This window comes from Lissotriton vulgaris, chromosome 2_1, assembly GCF_964263255.1.
Source record: "Lissotriton vulgaris chromosome 2_1, aLisVul1.2, whole genome shotgun sequence".
NCBI lineage: Eukaryota > Metazoa > Chordata > Amphibia > Caudata > Salamandridae > Lissotriton > Lissotriton vulgaris.
Window position 1 is genome coordinate 1,739,700,289 of NC_141687.1, and position 18,613 is coordinate 1,739,718,901.

General features: G+C 45.3%; 1 long non-coding RNA gene across 1 annotated transcript in view; it reads right to left on the minus strand.

Annotated features, from left to right (window-relative positions):
- Positions 1-505: 505 nt before the first annotated feature.
- The window catches only part of LOC147733212 (uncharacterized), a 163,172-nt gene continuing 145,064 nt past the window's right edge, over positions 506-18,613 (minus strand). Inside the window, exon 2 of the long non-coding RNA XR_015308707.1 lies at positions 506-3,961. This is a non-coding gene — a long non-coding RNA (uncharacterized LOC147733212). The remainder of the gene's footprint in view (positions 3,962-18,613) is intronic.

The following is an 18,613-nucleotide window of genomic DNA, read 5'->3' on the forward strand; positions in this document are numbered from 1 at the left end:
TTGTCCATATTATCTGGATCTGTGTTTTGTACTGTTTAAAAGACTATGGTCTAAATAAACAAAGTTTTCTGTCTCTCAAAAAAAAAAAATCATTAAGCCACTCTGGCATTCTACTAGGCTCTCAAATCCATCACGAATAACTTGTCTAAAGCATGTAGTGCACTGCTCTTAATCCTTGGTGGAGCAACTTCTCTACAAGAAACCTATTGCTTAATCAGTTCTCAACATTTATGTATGTATGTATGTATAAGGTATTTCCATAGCGCAGACCTAGACAAAAGCAGCAGAACTTTATACATGGTCATAGACAAGCAAAAAATAAAGTCAACAAGTATTGTGAGAGAAAGCTGGGTTAAGGATAGTTAATGCCTTGTTGTGTTCTCTTTTTTAAAGAGAGAGTCTTCAAAAAGTTTCTAAATTGGAGCTTCGTTGTGGCAGTCCTGATGGATACATGGATCTTCAACCAGATCGTGGATGCATAGATCGAAAAGGCCTGCTTTCTTGGTTTCTTTTTTTTTTTTGAACACTTGCAGTCTAATGATGTCCTGGATGTGAGTGTGCCAAGAACCATCAGAGGCATTGAGCCTTTCTGCGAGATAAGCCAGAGTGCTTTGTAAATTATGCAGCTGGCTAAGAAGATGGTGCAGTCCAACCTCGGGAGCAAATGTAGTCCTATCAGGGCAGGGGAAAGAGATCATATTTCTTCTGCCTCTGAATGAGAAGTGCGGAGGCGTGTAGGAAGCCGGGAATGGGAACAAGTGTGGAGTCTGAGAGGCCATGGAGTAGGGCATGAACACCATCCAGATGAGCGAGTACGAGGGCTTGAGCAACCATTTCCGATGTGCCTTTCAGGAAGAAACAGTTTGACTTTCTCTAAGAGAGAGGGTTGGTAGCAGGCTGTTCGAGGTTTTGGCAATGTGTTCCTTTAGGGTGAGTTTAGAGTCAATTGTAAATCCAAGTACCTTGGCATTTGGGTTACCTATCACTACATAGTTGGGGTATAACTACAATTTTCAACTATGCAAATGTTTTATTTATTTTATTGTTTCAGCTAAAAGCCTTAAAATGCTTTAAGAACATGCAATATAAAAAAAAATCAATAAAAACATATGCATAGCAATCTATCAACAAATTAATTGAACACATTAAAATGCAAGAACAATGAGATGCTAAAAGTATGCATCTTCATCACAGGCATGCAACCTAAAAACATACAATTTCTTCGAATGCAATAAATGTGCAATGTAACAATTAATGTGCACATTACCATCGGAGGCAACATCCCAAGATAAAACAAACATTCCAGTGTAAGCATTCTGCCAACAAACTTAGGGAAAAGAAGTGCAGTGCATAAAAATGGTACAGAATTGGGCGAATTATGCAAACGCTAGCAGGGTGTTCTATTATGGGAGACACCCAAGTTCGTGAAGCCTATCTACTCTCTCAGGCAAGGCCACATAACCCATAATTATGAATCTATGGAGTGGACCACCTACATTTCTATTTCTATTTAAAATTATTTATACAGCGCACGTACACCAGCGGTTTCATGGCTACATATCATCTTGTTTAATACATAGCGCCATTGCTGGTTTAAACACATCTATCCCCATAGTATTTTAAAAGGGGAAGGAGCCACATCCCTCGTGAAACATCATATTTTGTGCAAAACAGGATTAAATGGTTTTGATTGTGCAAGGATGGATAGACAGATAGATCAGAAAATCCAAGGTTGGGAGGATACCCAACCGGAATTTTAGGTACAGTGTTCGCTTCAATTCAAGGTGCAGAACGTCTAAATATTCTAAGCATAGTAGGCCATAGATATTGCTGAAATAATTGCTTGTGATTGAACCTGGGTTCAACTCCTGCCATTTTTTTATCTGCATGTATTCATGATTCTTTTCTTTAATCAAATGTGTAGTATCATGTCTGATTTTACCAGGTACTTTCCACAAGGACACCATCTGTAGGTCCTTTAAAAATTCTGCACATGGGACAACCATATATGGCCCGGCAAGTGCCACTGGCCGTAACTTCTAGGTTTTCAAGATAAACTGTGGCCTTAGGATTTCTTACCAGTCTAACCCAGTAGAGAATTGGCCTGAGGTGATCATTTCAGATATAGGGGTAAAATATTGCTCTGCATAAAACACTGCTAGAGGGGAGCCTGGACTAAGCTCCAACAAAGTTGGAAGTTATTCTCAGCTACTTGGAGTGGGCGAACGTTCACAAACCCCCATAGCCCCACACTATACAGTGCGGCCGCCACTGGTCTTTACTTCTATATTTGCAAAATAATACTGATACTTCTAGCACCGGCCTTACGGCTAAACTTTAAAACTGCTCCAGACAATTGTCTCAAAACTAGCATAGCCTTCTGAATTGGACTACCCCAGCGCAAATTCTCTGATAATAGAATTCCCAAATAGTCCAACTGCTTAACAGTTTCCAGGAGTATACCTTTAACCAAAGGCTTTCACTTAAACCAGGTAGAGAGCCTCAATACCATTCTCTTCTCCTTGTCTCAATTATACTGAGATTGATTCAACACAGCGGTACTTCTATTTCGTCTCAGCCCACCATAACCAGTGTTGTCCTCATCCTACACCAGCAGCCTTTCTAAAAGTCAGACATCACACAATGCTAGCCGTCTACTCTTACTTTCCTTGGCATCAATGGTACAGAAGGCAATTGTTTCTACTCATTTCTCTCTGATCATCCCTTCTCCGTTTATTGTTCCTGATCTTATATCCCCATCTGCTTCACAAGCAGGGGGATTTCAACAACGCTCATTCAGGCACCTCTCCTTTTCTTTCTCTAGACTGTTCCTTTGATGAAATGTCTAGCTATGGCTTCTCCATAGCAGCTAATGAGACCGGGTTTACTAACCATTCTTTAGCCCTGCCAATCTGAAATTCAAATCCCAGAAAGACTCATAGCCAGAAAATGACTCTCGGCTCTCTTCATCGTAAAATAATTGAAGACAAACAGTTTGCTTAACAGCAAGAACATCTGCTATCACCCTAAGCCACTTGAGTCCACTGAGAAACCTCCAATACATTCTATCACATTCTCCTTCTGACAAAGCCCAACCAACATACAACTCAACTGCAGTATGATGCAGCTAACTTCTGTCGCATTCACAGCCATTGCTGAAAGGAAACGTCAGCTTAATATCTAGAAAATATGCCCACACCTTTGAAAGTGTTTTACTATCAGTCAAATAACGCTGCTCATATATGCATAAACCTGCACACACGAGGTCAGCTACATGTGTAAAAATAAAATCATTTGACAGATAGCACCTCATGGTGGTCTGCATGTGCACTGGCAGCAGTCAATAACAATGAATTACAGAAAATATTACAAAATGTCCACCCTGCATGGGCATACAGGTGCATGTACAGACAGATCTTTGAAAATCATTTAAAAAGAAAACTAGTATTGGCAAAGCCAAAAGGTCTGCAGCCAATATCAGACCCACTGGCATAGTCCATGCTTGCTGCAGGATAGTTATGGTGGTTAAAACCAGAACAACCTTAGGCTTTAGAAATCAAAAGAACACAAATGAGAGCAATTAAGAAGTCAATGGTGAAATCCAGTGTACCCAGCCAGAGCACTCAGAATTCAGGGTATGACAGGATCATGTTTTCTGTCAAAACATAATTCAAACAATTTGTTATGGTGAAAGCCTGAAGAGGAAACGTTCAATGAGAGTCCACACTGGTGGATGGATTACAGAGTAGATGAGAACAGAGCTGTCAAATTATTGGAGGGACACAGACCGAGGACACAAGCATCACAATCGGTATTTCACTCTTACATACTGTAATCATCTATCGCATATAAACATGCATTGACTCACAGATGCATCAATCTTGATACTCACCCTTAAATTTAGATCGGATGTTCGCCAGTTCCTTGTTTATTCTTTTTATTTCTGCTTCCTTACTCTTGCCTGAAATGCAAACAGAAGAGCAAATGATCAAAAACAGGCCAGGAAAATATCATTCCATTATCAAGGCCAAGTATGTGCAGCAAGACGCTTGCAGAGCCTGTTCTCTCCAAATGAAGTCTAAAATGGGTTTCAAATTATGGAGAATGGGGCATTGCTAAACTGTGCTCCTACTTTCACAGCCAGGATGTCATCTCCTCAGTAACAGTGATACCCCCTACCCTTCAGAAGTCTACTCTGCCCGATCAAACAGTTCACACTAATGTTAGAGCCTAACTTAATAAACCTTTGATAATCTGAATGCTTCAAAGTCATTCTCGTATGCAACAAGCCACAGATTACATTTTCCCTCATATTTGTTTTTACTTGTGGCCATGAAATGCAAACCTATGGCAGCAGTGTGTTAACACCCAAATGCTTGCTTTGTTTGTAATGCTTCAAATTTGGTCAATTGCACTGGGAAACCCGCTCAACTCAAACTGTAGCTTTGCACCCAGTGGACCCTAACAGGCTCAATAATAACATTGGAAGATCTGCACTGGATGTGCTACACGATCAGGAAATTGGAGAAGGCCAGTCCAAGTGTGCACTCAAGCATGCGTGTGCCTTCAAGTGGGCAGTAAAGATGTCTGCAGCATTTGTTGTGTTGCTTATGAAAACATTAAAACGTCCAACGAGTCAACTAAACGTACACTACGGATACACACTTTTTAAGGTGTCTTTGTCAATCAAGAAAACAAACATCTAGTTCAATCTCTGATGCGAATTTTCGTCCAGGGGGCTCATGGTGCCATTGCTCCCCCTTGGAAGTGGATCTGCATTATTTCTTCCACAGCGACTTTGATCCAAACGTTGTATAGGTTATTAGCTCTTCAGAAGCAATACAGAAGACAGGGGTGGAATAACGGAGGGCAAGGGTAGGAGAAGCTACAGAAGGGGGCGACAGAATGTGAGGGAAGCAACAGATTGGGGGGCAACACAGAGGGTCGGAAGTAAGCAGCATGGGGGCACGGGGAGGAAGCTACAAGGAGGTTGTGGGGATGAAGTAAATAAATGTTAAGATTAAGCAAAGAGGATGGAGGAAAGAAAAGTAAATGGGTGAGAGAGCAACAGCAGCAGGCGTGGAAGAAGTACGAGGGAAATAAATTGCACCACGGGGAGCAAAGGGGGGGAAAAGAAGTACACCAGTGAGAAAAGGTTGTAAATATGCACTGTTTTGGATTGCTTAAAGAAAAGGGAAAAAAGTAGCACATGAAAGATGGGCATTGGAAGAACATAAGTCAGGGGAGGGACAATCACCAGAAGAGGAAGGAAAGCTTACGAATAAGATCCAAGTAAATTACTGTAACAATGAAGCCAACCAAAGGTAATTGCTGGAAGGATTCTAAGGCCACTTAAGCTGACAATGTGTCTCGCAACAAACAGTTTATGCATAGTTTAGTAAGTGAGACCTAAAAATGGGACAGTTATGGTAGGGAGGAAGTAGGCAATTAAATCACTAAAGAAGGGAATTAAGGGGATAGCAGAGACATTAATGCACAAGTCACACAAAATCAATTAAAAGAAAAGTGCCAGGTCGTATACTAATCACCGTTTCACTAAACATGCGCCAATGGAAAACTGCACGCTCAAATACAGATTTCATAGTACCAAAGATATATTTCAAACGTGAGTAGGGAACGTACATTTTCTGGGGAAACAATTTCAGGAAACTGGAGTACAAGGGGGATGATTATCTCTGTTATAATGTTGACTGTCTAGTAGTTGGGGTGGGAGGAGCTAGGTGGGCTGAGGGGAAGAGGTGGGGTCAGGAACAGGAAAGGGCAGTTAGTGTAGGGACGGGGACTGAGCAACACGAGAATAAAGAGCTCCTCAAGAAACAGTCTGTGTCCGTGTGAGTAATTAGCTAGGGACACGACAGCTGGCGACGAGGGTGGGATGGACCTATGACCCCCCCAGAACGAGCCCCGTCCCGCAGCGTCGAGCGCCCAGAGCTCCGCTGTGACCGTGGTCCCGAGGCGCCACGGAAAAGCCCCAACGTGGAAAGGGAAATCTGAGCGCAGCCAGGCGGCCCCCAGAGCGTGGGCAGGAGAACGGACAGTGCGCTGAACGAGGGCGCCGGAACAGAGGACAGCTCGCGCTGGACGCGCGAAGCCCGCCCGGATCAGAGGCAGGGCGCCAAGAAACAAGTGCCGGTCGCGCTGGAGGCGCGAGACCCGCCTGCCGAAACAACAAACAGTGAGTGAAAGTCGGGAGCCCACTCCGACATTGCCCCCAACTCACCGCTCGATGCTGCGCAGAAAGCCGATGCGCGAGATAGAGCGCCAGGTCGGCGCGCGTGTAGCCAGGAAGCAGCGCTGAGGGATCCATCAGCCGAGCGTCCCCCACAGCGTGAGCTCATCTCGAGCGGCAACCGACAGACGCCTGCAGGCGCGAGCTCAGCGGTGCAGCGACGCGCGCCTGCCCTGAGAGGGCAAAGGGGAGCCACGTGTTTTGCCAAAGGGGGCGGCCATTGCAAGGTCAGGCAGTTTTAAGGACAGGCCCTATCAGAATTGAGGGCGGCCATCTTTGAGTCAGGCGGACTCTTCAAACAAGCCCTGACAGCCTCAAAAGGGTACAGCCAAGAGCCACCAGTAAGCAATCAGTGCCCGTGGGCACAGCAGCAAGCAGCAACAAACAAGCATTGGCAGGCACAGCAGCAAGCAGCAACAAACAAGCATTGGCATCTACAAATCCTACAGAAACCGCCAGAAGTAAAGGGAGCGGACACCAGCAGCTGTGACCAGAGTCAAACCTCATCCCCAGGATGTCCAACCCTCCCGCGCCCGGCGCACAGGATGCTCCCGCCAAAAAGGAGATCAAGGGCACGCACCTGCGAGCGCCAGAACCCCTGACGATCACGAAAGGGAGCAGCATGGGCCTCAAATGGCAGGAATGGCTGGAGGATTTCGAGGACTATGTCAAGGGTTCCAGAATCGAGACAGACGAGGACAAAATAATAACCCTTCGCAATCTAGGAGGGCGCGAGATCAGCAAGATAGTGCGAGAGATCCCAACCGCCGACAGCGACACTTATGTCAAGGTAAAAGACATATTGAACAACCGTTTCCTGCACAAACGAAATGTTGATTATGAGAGACACAAATTTCACCAACAGCACCAGGACAAGGATGAGCCACTAACGTCCTTCATACACCGACTAAGGCGTCAGTCCCAGTACTGCGACTTCACAAACTTCTCCCCAGATGCGGCCATCAAGTCTCAAATTATCTCGGGATGCCATTCAGAGTCACTGAGACGAAGACTACTAAGGAAGCCACAAGAGTTGGCGGAAATCGAGGAGAACTCACGAATATATGACCAAGCCGAAGAGAATGCAGCGGAGATCGAAGTTAAACCTAGCACTAGCCGAGAACATGCCAACCTCGTCTCCGACCGACGACATGGACGACAGGCCTACCGAGGCAACCCGCGTGACAGATCACGCCGATCCAGATTCTCACCCAGACGCCGAACAGACTACCGGCCAAGAGACTCAGAGAGGAGAGACCGACGACCCGAACGCACAAGACGGTGCTACAGGTGCGGGTATGATTACCCCCACATTGACTCGTGCCCTGCCATGGGCCAACGCTGCCGGAAATGCGGACGATCCAATCATTTTGAGGTCATGTGCAGCGAGTATCACCGAGAACAACGTAGCGGTGCTGACCAACGCACCAGCCAGCCAAGGTCTTCAAGGACAGAAACCAAGCGGCACCACGCCAGAGCCGTTCAGGATGAACCTGCTCACTCCCCAGCGTCGTCTCACTCCAGTCGTGAGTCCAGACGGTCCAGATGGGATCGCCGATCCCCCTCAAGAGAGTCCAGATCCTCCTCATCCAGGCGATCGTTCTACACCACCGAGTATGTCAACATCGCTGACAACGATCAGCTCAAACGGTACCCCCGGCTCGATATCATGGTGGGCAACCATGCAGCGAAATTCGTCATGGACAGCGGTGCCTCTCTCAATTACATCTCTGTTGCTGAGCACGAGCGCATGGTTCCCAAACCTCACCTGCGCTTTGCACCTGTTCGAGTATACACATGGATGGCGAGAAAACCACTCCCATGCCTGGGGAAGTTCGACACCACCCTCACACATGGCGATATCACCATCCCCGCCGTCATTCACGTCATCAAGGGACCTGATGCCGACTGCCTGCTAAGCCTTCCGACTGCGGAGCGCTTACGCCTCGTTCACATTCTTTTCAACATAAATGACAGCTCCAACTACGCTGTGAAATACCCAGCTCTATTCAAGGGCCTAGGCAAACTAAAAGGCCGGCAAGTACATCTGCACATCAACGAGCGAATCAAGCCCATTGCTCAACATCCCCGGCGAGTGCCGTTTCACCTGCAACCCGCGGTGGCTCGAGAGCTGCAAGACCTTCTGGATGCCGACATCATCGAACGCACCGAAGGACCCACTCCCTGGGTGTCCCCGGTAGTCGTTGTGCCAAAAAAGGGGACTCCCGACAAGGTCCGTCTCTGTGTAGACATGCGCCTGCCGAACACGGCGATCGAAAGGGAGAGGCACCCCGGCCCACACCTGAGTGATATGATTACAGCCCTCAATGGAGCCACGGTCTTTTCCAAGCTAGACCTCAACAAGGGCTATCACCAGCTCGAGCTAGATGACAGCTCTCGCTCCATCACCACATTCGCCACGCACCTCGGCCTCTTCCGGTACAAGCGCCTCAGTTTTGGTGTGTCCTCAGCAGCTGAAATTTTCCAAGAGACAATTCGACTAATCATCCACCACATTCCAAATTCTCTCAACTACAGCGATGACATTCTGGTGTATGGCGCAAACCTCCGAGAACACGACATCGCCCTTGACCGCGTCTGCCGGGCTCTGCTAGACGCAAATCTGACTCTTAATAAGGACAAGTGCGAGTTCCATCAATCGACACTGAAATTCTTTGGACACATTTTCTCATCCAGCGGCATGAAACCAGATCCAGACAAGGTGGCTGTGCTCAACAATACCAAAAGCCCTGATGACGTGAACGATCTACGCTCCTTCCTTGGGATGGCGAGCTACTGTGCTCGCTACATCCGCGACTATGCCACGATAAGTCATCCGCTGAGGCTCCTCACGAAATCCAACCAGCCCTTTGAGTGGACCTCAGACTGCGAGCGTGCCTTCAGAGACATCAAACGGGCGGTCGAGTCGTCTGACTGTTTGTCCTACTTCAACCCCAAACGGAAAACAGAGATCACTGTAGACGCCAGTCCCGTGGGTCTGGGTGCGATCCTGGCCCAATATGACGACGACTCGGACCAACGGAGGATCATCGCCTACGCCAGCCGCAGCCTCACTGACCCGGAAAGGAAATACTCTCAGCCTGAGAAGGAGAGCCTGGCGGTCGTGTGGGCGTGTGAGCACTTCCACATCTTCATCTATGGGAAGCACTTCACGCTCATTACTGACCATCAGGCACTCGTGACGATATACGGAAACCCGAAGAGCAAGATGCCTCCCAGGATTGAGCGATGGGGCCTCCGGCTGCAGGAGTACACCTTTACAATCATTCATAAACCGGGGAAGGGTGATAACCCTGCCGACTACATGTCCCGCCACCCCCGAGACTCTCCTGTACCAACCTCATCCATAGCAGAGGAATACATCCACTTCGTGTCAAACCATGCTCGCCCTCCAGCCATACCAATGGACACCATCCGCGAAGCAACCAACAAAGACGCCGTTCTGCAGATCGTAATGAAGCGAATACTGTCCAACAGGTGGAGGCATCATCCGCAAGACGACGAGGAGAACCCTGATGTTAGAAGTGAACTCCAAGCGTTCCGACACGTCTCTGATGAACTTTCAATTACTGAAGATGGCCTTCTTCTGAGAGACCACCGGATAGTCATCCCGGCCACCCTCAGACAAGGTGTAGTCGATCTAGCACACGAAGGTCATCGGGGGGTCGTCTCCACCAAGAGAGAGCGTGTCTGGTTCCCTGCTCTGGACCAAATAGTCGAAAACACTCTGAAGGACTGTCATCCCTGTCAGCTAACTGGCCCCAGCACGCCGCCGGCACCGCTCCAAATGACTCCGCTACCGGACGGCGTATGGCAAGAAGTTGCAATGGATTTCTACGGGCCTTTGCAGTCAGGGAAATATGTGATCGCCATCGTAGATGAATATTCCCGGTTCCCAGTGGCTCAATTCATCCCTTCCACCAATGCCACCTGTACTCTCAAAGTACTTGAGGAGGTCTTCGCAATCTGGGGCGTTCCCAGAATCATCAAAACAGACAATGGGCCCCCGTTCAACGGGCACGAATTCAGTGACTTTGCGAAACAGATGGACTTCCAACACCGCAAGGTCACCCCGCTCTGGCCACAAGCCAATGGGACTGTTGAACGTTTCATGTCCACCATCAAGAAAACCTTCCAACAGGCCACCGCCGAGAAAAAGGACTTGCAAGCAGCACTGAATGAAGTCCTCTGTGCATATCGGACCACTCCTCACTCCACGACGGGTGTCTGCCCTGCCACTCTCATGCTTGGGAGGACACCGAGAACTCGGATCCCAACCTGGGAAGGCGCCCTGAGGAAACCCCTCTCAGACCACCAGATCAAAGATATGGCTGCAACAGATCGATATCACAAGGAGAAGATGAAGGAACATGCTGATCTCAAACGGAGGGCCCGATCCCCTTCCCTCAAGGAGGGCGATAGAGTCCTTGTTAAACAAGAACAGCGCCAAAAAACTGACTGTCGCTTCAAAGATGAGCCTCTTACAGTTGTGCAGCAGAAAGGCACAATGGTGACCGCGGAGTCCGAGAACAGGCGGGTCACCCGGAATGCATCCCACTTTAAGAAGTGCCCTCCTGAAAGGCGTGACTGCACGCCCGCTGCCTCCGGGCAGGAGAGCCCTAGCCACCCAGAAACTGGCGCACCTGACTCTGCACCCTGCATGGAACCAGAACCTGTGGTCGAGAACACTGTGTCCACCCCGGTTCGCCCCCGACGCCAGGTACAGCCTCCAAAGAGACTGATTGTCGAAATGGACTAATCTCATTTTGCTGTTTTGTTAAGAAAGGGGGAGATGTTATAATGTTGACTGTCTAGTAGTTGGGGTGGGAGGAGCTAGGTGGGCTGAGGGGAAGAGGTGGGGTCAGGAACAGGAAAGGGCAGTTAGTGTAGGGACGGGGACTGAGCAACACGAGAATAAAGAGCTCCTCAAGAAACAGTCTGTGTCCGTGTGAGTAATTAGCTAGGGACACGACAATCTCTAGTCTGGATAATTTCAGAGGATACAATGAATCATTCACAATGATCATTCAAAATTAGAGAACAAGCAAGAGGCGTCTTCTGGATTTCGCCGGGAATACTATCCCAAACTCTCCTACTTCCAGGATAACTCATTGGCTGATCCAGGTTTGCCTCTGGCACTGTTGCAACATTACAGCACCTACGGCACATCTTGCTGCCACAGAGTGCTGCAGAAGGAAACATTTCTCCCTCAGCCTTCCCCCAACACAGGACAAGATCAGGAAACAACAATTCACAGGAAACCCATTCAAACAGAAGGAAAGTTTAACTGTCACCTGTCAAGAAGACAAAGAGAAATAGATATGCTGTCCTCCTCATGTGCTCTTCTAACACAAGAAATGGTTCAGAGAACCACAACAACGAAGAAACTATTGGGATTTGAGAGCCAACAGTTGCTGCATATAATCACATGTATGTTCAGAAAAGTGTGCACCCCTTCAATGCAGATAGGTAAATGCATCATCACAGGCTTCTGTGATGAAATAACAACAAAGAGAATTGCCTATACTGATGTTTGGTTAACAAAAAGATTTGCCACCAGAGCAAAGAAGATTTATCAAAGCTAGGATGTGCTTATAAGTAGCCTTTTATTCGAATATCTTAGTCAAAAACACAAGGGTATATTTGTATCAATCATATACAATTTGAACAAAAGCAACATACACTAAAGAAATTGTGGACAAAAAAACTCAATGGAATGTTAAAATTCAACATACATTCTAAACCCAGTCATATCACAATCATACCTTGACAGTCATACACAAAACACATATGAAAACAAATACACCCACGGCTAGATAGAAATAAATAGTCATGTGATGTATTAGGTCTGCTACAATCTATACAGTTCTATATACACAATTATATTTACAAGTGTAACTCAAAAAATAAATCAACAGAGTTAAATGTCAAATCAACAACACTATATACATCGATTTTTTGTAAGCCAGTAATGTGTCACTCTATTCACACTACAGGACAACACAAATGTGAAAGAAGCAGACACTGAACATGGGACGGCCTACGCGTTTCGAATCCCCAGGGTTTGACAGGGATTTTCGTCAGGGCCAAAAAGTTTCTAAAGAAAGAGAGAGAAAAAGAAATTTCTGTCGTGTGACTTTAAAAACTATATGTAATAAAAAATCAAGATGCTCCAAAGCATTACCACCCAATAGGCCTTTAGCTTACCACTATGGAGAATATCCGAAGAAAGGAAGAGCCTGTGTGATGAAAAAACAACATACAAAATGCTAAATAAGTAAGGTGAATAAATCAAACAAGGGGGGTTTTGCTGGCCACTGTCCAGGGTTAAATTTACCTTAATAATGTCTGTAAGGGTTGCGTGTTCAAGTAAGAATGGCGAGCCTGTAAGAGAACAGCGTCTATTAAGTATGCTGGCGAGACCGGGGTCGATGATAAAGCATGGGCATAGGGCGTAGGGTCTCTTACCAGATGGTCGTGCCACAGTGCGTCTTTAGACAGGAACGGAGATGTAAGGAAAAAGATCCAAAACACTTTTTTTAGGAAACAGCCTCTGTTGAACAAAAACGGGTAGAAGGCTTGTTTAACCCAAGTGCCTAACGTTTAAAGGCATGTATAACAAAACATACAGGTCCTCCCCGCGCTTACTCGTTTTGGGCTCCGCTGGTTTCAATGGGTCGGCGTCCCCGCTTGCACTAATCTCCCGCGCATGCGTGGAGTGTGATGTAGCTGGCAGGCTCCTCAGTAAATAGAATTATAGTGCGCATGCGTCACACATAGACAGGCCACGGAAAGGCTCCCTTGGTTTGATTCCGAACGGGCGTCTGTACTAATCTCCCGCGCATGCGTGGTGTATGATGTAACTTACAAGTTCTTCAGTAAATAGAGCTCTAGTGCACTAGCGCGTCTGTCACATTAAACACCACAATTGTGTAACCAGGTAGCATAATGAAAGGCAGGCAACTTTCCTGAATTAAAGTTTATAAATTTCCGATATCTCGTTTAATCCTTTGACTGCTGTATCAAATTTTACAATTAGGTAGGCTTCTCTTTTGGATAATTTCTGATCCATATCTCCACCTCGGGCGTCCTTTTCGACACGCGAGATCACAGTCCATTTGAGATCACTTAGCAAGTGGTTACAGCGTTTCCAGTGATTAACCAGTGGGGCGGTGTCAATCCCATTTTTTATTCTGGATTTATGTTGGGTAATTTGCGTCCGAATTTCCTGGTTGGTTTTTCCGATGTAGAGTAACCCACACGGGCAGGTAATGCCATAGACGACATATTTGGTTCTGCAATTACTAAAACTGTCATGTTTCCATGAGATTCCATGGTGCTGAAAAAGTGATCCCTCGATAGTTAGTTCGCAGCATAGACAAGTGCCACATTTGTGGTGGCCTGTGACGGGTGGTAATCCCATCATCTGTCTTAGCGATGGCTGTTTGTCTTTTTTTATTCCTGCTCTTATCACATGATTAGCCACGCTGCTTTCCTTTTTGAATGCGAATAACGGTGGAACTTGCAAGCTGTTATCCAAGTTTTTCACAAGATGCCAATTTTGTAGGATGATTTTTTTGAGATTATTGGCATTAGGACAGTAGGTGGTTACACAGACTTGCCTATTTGAAATAGATTTATTTTTCCTTTCGAGGAGACTTTCCCTCGGGGTCCACCTGGCCCTCTTCATGGAGTTTGTAACTAATGTGCCTTCTAGCCTAGAAGGCACATTAGTTACATCGCTCTTCACTAAGCCCACTGACAGGAATAAGGCTTTACTTTTTTCAAGTAATCACCCGCGAAGCCTCAAGGAAAATCTACCCTATGGGCAATTTCTACGAATTCGTAGAAACTGTTCATTACAGGAGGACTACAAATTTCATGCTGCAAATCTCGTATCCAAATTATGTGACAGAGGATATCCGAAAAAACTTGTCCGAAACTCCATGAAGAGGGCCAGGTGGACCCCGAGGGAAAGTCTCCTCGAAAGGAAAAATAAATCTATTTCAAATAGGCAAGTCTGTGTAACCACCTACTGTCCTAATGCCAATAATCTCAAAAAAATCATCCTACAAAATTGGCATCTTGTGAAAAACTTGGATAACAGCTTGCAAGTTCCACCGTTATTCGCATTCAAAAAGGAAAGCAGCGTGGCTAATCATGTGATAAGAGCAGGAATAAAAAAAGACAAACAGCCATCGCTAAAACAGATGATGGGATTACCACCCGTCACAGGCCACCACAAATGTGGCACTTGTCTATGCTGCGAACTAACTATCGAGGGATCACTTTTTCAGCACCATGGAATCTCATGGAAACATGACAGTTTTAGTAATTGCAGAACCAAATATGTCGTCTATGGCATTACCTGCCCGTGTGGGTTACTCTACATCGGAAAAACCAACCAGGAAATTCGGACGCGAATTACCCAACATAAATCCAGAATAAAAAATGGGATTGACACCGCCCCACTGGTTAATCACTGGAAACGCTGTAACCACTTGCTAAGTGATCTCAAATGGACTGTGATCTCGCGTGTCGAAAAGGACGCCCGAGGTGGAGATATGGATCAGAAATTATCCAAAAGAGAAGCCTACCTAATTGTAAAATTTGATACAGCAGTCAAAGGATTAAACGAGATATCGGAAATTTATAAACTTTAATTCAGGAAAGTTGCCTGCCTTTCATTATGCTACCTGGTTACACAATTGTGGTGTTTAATGTGACAGACGCGCTAGTGCACTAGAGCTCTATTTACTGAAGAACTTGTAAGTTACATCATACACCACGCATGCGCGGGAGATTAGTACAGACGCCCGTTCGGAATCAAACCAAGGGAGCCTTTCCGTGGCCTGTCTATGTGTGACGCATGCGCACTATAATTCTATTTACTGAGGAGCCTGCCAGCTACATCACACTCCACGCATGCGCGGGAGATTAGTGCAAGCGGGGACGCCGACCCATTGAAACCAGCGGAGCCCAAAACGAGTAAGCGCGGGGAGGACCTGTATGTTTTGTTATACATGCCTTTAAACGTTAGGCACTTGGGTTAAACAAGCCTTCTACCCGTTTTTGTTCAACAGAGGCTGTTTCCTAAAAAAAGTGTGTTGGATCTTTTTCCTTACATCTCCGTTCCTGTCTAAAGACGCACTGTGGCACGACCATCTGGTAAGAGACCCTACGCCCTATGCCCATGCTTTATCATCGACCCCGGTCTCGCCAGCATACTTAATAGACGCTGTTCTCTTACAGGCTCGCCACTCCATTCTTACTTGAACACGCAACCCTTACAGACATTATTAAGGTAAATTTAACCCTGGACAGTGGCCAGCAAAACCCCCCTTGTTTGATTTATTCACCTTACTTATGTAGCATTTTGTATGTTGTTTTTTCATCACACAGGCTCTTCCTTTCTTCGGATATTCTCCATAGTGGTAAGCTAAAGGCCTATTGGGTGGTAATGCTTTGGAGCATCTTGATTTTTTATTACATATAGTTTTTAAAGTCACACAACAGAAATTTCTTTTTCTCTCTCTTTCTTTAGAAACTTTTTGGCCCTGACGAAAATCCCTGTCAAACCCTGGGGATTCGAAACGCGTAGGCCGTCCCATGTTCAGTGTCTGCTTCTTTCACATTTGTGTTGTCCTGTAGTGTGAATAGAGTGACACATTACTGGCTTACAAAAAATCGATGTATATAGTGTTGATTTGACATTTAACTCTGTTGATTTATTTTTTGAGTTACACTTGTAAATATAATTGTGTATATAGAACTGTATAGATTGTAGCAGACCTAATACATCACACGACTATTTATTTCTATCTAGCCGTGGGTGTATTTGTTTTCATATGTGTTTTGTGTATGACTGTCACGGTATGATTGTGATATGACTGGGTTTAGAATGTATGTTGAATTTTAACATTCCATTGAGTTTTTTTGTCCACAATTTCTTTAGTGTATGTTGCTTTTGTTCAAATTGTATATGATTGATACAAATATACCCTTGTGTTTTTGACTAAGATATTCGAATAAAAGGCTACTTATAAGCACATCCTAGCTTTGATAAATCTTCTTTGCTCTGGTGGCAAATCTTTTTGTTAACCAAACATCAGTATAGGCAATTCTCTTTGTTGTTATAGAATTGTGGCTCAGCCTTGCTGATTAAGAGCCGACCCTAGTTGTTCTTAGTCTGTGATGAAATGGCACCTCCACTATCACGTCCAATAGGAAAATCTAAGCTATGAGTTAATGCACGCGGTGGCCCCGGGCTGATTTACTGCAGACATCTTTTGCCAAGAGACGTTCGATTGAACACTTATATGGTCCTGTAATGAATGTACGACAGCACCCAGGCTGGCAGCCACAAGATGAGGTAAGAGTATGTGATTATTCCCAACAGCACACTGGTGCCCACAGTCTACCTACTACACCCATGGACTATGATTGTAACAGATCCCATAAATCAGCTAACAAGCGAGAGGTACAGATGCACACTTTTTGCTAAATGCCCTCCTCGTTTCCATGATGCCGGTTCTGGGTTCATAACTTAAAGCTGTGAACAGGAGCACATTCCTATTTATGTGCACCTACTGCATTGGAAGTTTATGGGAAGTAAAAATTGCAGTATTCAGAAATAAGGAAACAAAGGTGTGTGTGGTGAGCGTTGACTAGGACTCTATACAGCTTATGCTGCCTAATACAGACTCCTGATCACTGAGCCACAGGAGTAGGTCTAGTGCTGGAAATCAGATTCTAAGATCGCAACCTACAACAGGACAATAACTAGAGGTGGGCGAAACAACAAATTAACAGGGAGAGCCAAGGAAGAGCAGAGTTAAGAGTAGTCTGTTGGCTCTAAGAGTCTGTGCAGAATCCAAGCCTTGACAATATTTGGCATGTAAATAAGCAACAACTATGATAACGTGTCATCAAAATTCAAAACGGTATTTCTTTTAACACAGGGAAGCGTTATACATTGGTACATTAGTTAATCCCTCTACATTGTGGAGTATTTATCGATAGTCAGGTGTTTTAAATAAAACCTGAGAAACAATCCTGTCTCGCCCTGATGAAAGTGCTATTAGTGAACAATGAGGCAAGTCATTTGTCATGTGTCCCCTTCTTGTGGCCTAGATTCTTATCCTAGATGGAGCAACATTGTAGGCTATTAAATAAGACACAAGAGGTTCTTTGTACAGCGCACATCCTAAACATGCATATTTTAATGAGCTCTCAGGTGTGATCATTCAAAAACGACCTCCGGTGAAATAAGGCATTAGCCTGGTAATGTATTGACAGTTCGGTCACACAGGGAAGCTGGTATTGATCCCTGGTTTTCCAGTTTCAAACCGTACAATTCATCCTCTATAAAGGTATCTTTTTCTCACGTCCACATGTAATGCTTTGTTCTTAATCCCTTCAGGATGACTTTTGTGTGGATGACATCCTGAATTCTCATTTTATTTTTGGTGGCAGTTTTCTTAGGGCAAACTTTGCCCAAGGACATAAGAGTGCTTTATATTAAATACAGACAATGATTAAATTTTTTTGGGCACACGGAAATTTGAAGAGTATTCAAAGGATGCGGAGGCAACGCAAGGATTGCAATCTGGTTTCCCATGTTGAACGGTCAGTAGCTGTACGCCACTAGGCCACATCTCCTCCTGTGAAAGCTTGGCTCTTTTGGGCTCGAGGTTCCAAGAGGACCTCGAGCTCAAGCAGAGTAGGGCATCAAGTTAGAGCCTATCTTGAGCTTTTGTCGCTAGTTTACCTTTAACAATAACAAACCTAACTATAAATAGAAGGCTGTAATTGTGTCCATCAAGGGAATATACTGATATGAACCTTCAGAACTACCAACTCCTGTGACCGCCCAAAAACATAACTGTCACTTTCCAAAATCATCCAAGTCTTTCTACGTACTCGACCCACAGATTTTCCATCCCACTATGTTTAGGTTTGCCAAGGAGTGATAATCCCCTCCCACTGATCTCAAACTACTCGAGAATGTTCCATTCTACTTTTTTCCGTGCATATGGTACGTCTTTAAATGTTGCCCCAATCATTTTACCTGAATTTTAAATATCACATTATAAGGATAATTGGTGTATATTTGTGCCATTAAATAGGAGGGTATGGGCCACCCTCCACATAAATTAAACAAAACAAATAATCAACATATAGGACTTAGTTATGCACATTTACTGATCACTCAGCCCCCCGTGGAATACATGTTCACCAGTAGGGGAGGGCAGTGTGGTGATCTGTTAATCTTCACAATAACTACTCTCACCTTCATCACCAAATTTGGGAAATATCTTAGAAAGAGAAGGAAAAAAACAC